We start from the raw sequence: 1,488 nt of genomic DNA on the forward strand, positions 1-1,488 counted from the left end.
CATAGGGCAAAACTCCAGCAATCCCTTCAATAAGGAGGAGGTCAGGCATGCCCGCTCTCCTTTTCTCTGGCTCTTTCGGTGTTCTTGATCGTAAGCTAATGCACTAACGAATCGCGCTCCTTGCATAACGCGAAAATGGTGAACGGCAGGTGCATTCGGGGGCTCGGAACTGCACGGGGATTGTGAATGGAAGATGAACGAGTGTTTCTTGAACCCAGTGAAGTACACCAAGCACCGAAAAGTGGAGCAGAGCCGTACGCAAGAACACCTCGCTCGAGCCGACCGCAGTCGGGCGAATATCCGTCACTGACCTGGACGCCACCGACTTTGACAGCGATGATGAAGCTGGCGAGCCCTTCTTCCTTCCCCGTCAGCGTGTTAAAATGCCATTTTTTTTTCAATTAAGACAAGCAATCTTGTATTTTCATGACAATGTGCGGCTTTTGCAGTTTCAATAGAGAGCAGCAAGTAGCAACCCTTCACCCTTTCCATTTGTTATTTCGACTAATCAATTCTGTCGAGTTTGTTAATGTCAGCTTAAAGCCGATTAAAGGGTGGAAATAGCGCCATATTTAAAATCATAATCTTCCTATCGTGCTAAAGGTAGCAACTAGCTCGGGTATATTATAGAGTTAGGACCATTGACCAGATCATGAGCTTGGCGGCTTATTAGCCCAAATTGGGTTAGCTTGGGAAGGAATTTCCTTTGTGGGCTGGGCTACGACTTGCCAAACATGGGCCCCCATGGGCCTCTATATAAAATTATGCGACGCCGTTTCAGGCTGGGAGCGATTAGGGTTTTTTTGGAGCACAGACAATCTTCTTGAGGACTCTATATATACAAAACAGCCCCAGTCGCGGTTCTTCCCATCTCCACAGATCAAAATCCGTCGCACCAGTCTCTCGCAGATCTCAATCTCCACTCGATCCGACGCCTTCGTTCTGTTTCGCTCGCTCTTTTTTCCAGGTCTGCTCCGTTGTTTCGCTCGCGTGCGTGTCCTGCATCGATCGTCCTTTCGATTTCGATTTCTTCTTTTTTTTTCTCTTTTGTTGGGGGGGCGAGGGAGGATCGGAGGGCTGAGCAGATGATGAGAAACGATGTGATTGAATACTGATTGGATCGATCCATGAAGTTTCACCAAAAATCGAGCTTTTTAAAACTGATGCTCATCAAGCTCGCGACTTTCTCCCACTCCGTCTTCGAATAACCCGTTTCCATGGAGAAGCTCTAATGCTCTGATACTGGTTGCGGAAAAGAAGAGGAGGAGAGACAAATTAGGAGGAAAAAAAAAATCCAATTTTTTCTCTTCCTTCTCATGAAAATTTCAAATTTTTTTTTTTTTTTTTTTTTTGGATTTTACAAAAACAATTCATTATTTTTTGCAAAATAAACGGAGGTCACGGAATTCACCTGTCTTATTATTTTTTTGTTTTTATCTTCGGTGGGCTTTTGTTGCTTCTTGGGCTTTTGCAATTCAGTTCGGAATT

The 1,488-nt window shown here is 44.8% G+C and overlaps 1 non-coding gene across 1 annotated transcript; it reads left to right on the forward strand.

The window, feature by feature from the left end:
* Positions 1-1,079: 1,079 nt before the first annotated feature.
* On the forward strand, positions 1,080-1,170 carry LOC115747533. Its single transcript, XR_004016136.1, has one exon. It is a non-coding gene; the product is annotated as a small nucleolar RNA SNORD36 (small nucleolar RNA).
* Positions 1,171-1,488: the final 318 nt, after the last annotated feature.

Source organism: Rhodamnia argentea, chromosome 5 (genome assembly GCF_020921035.1).
Source record: "Rhodamnia argentea isolate NSW1041297 chromosome 5, ASM2092103v1, whole genome shotgun sequence".
Classification (NCBI taxonomy): Eukaryota; Viridiplantae; Streptophyta; class Magnoliopsida; order Myrtales; family Myrtaceae; genus Rhodamnia; species Rhodamnia argentea.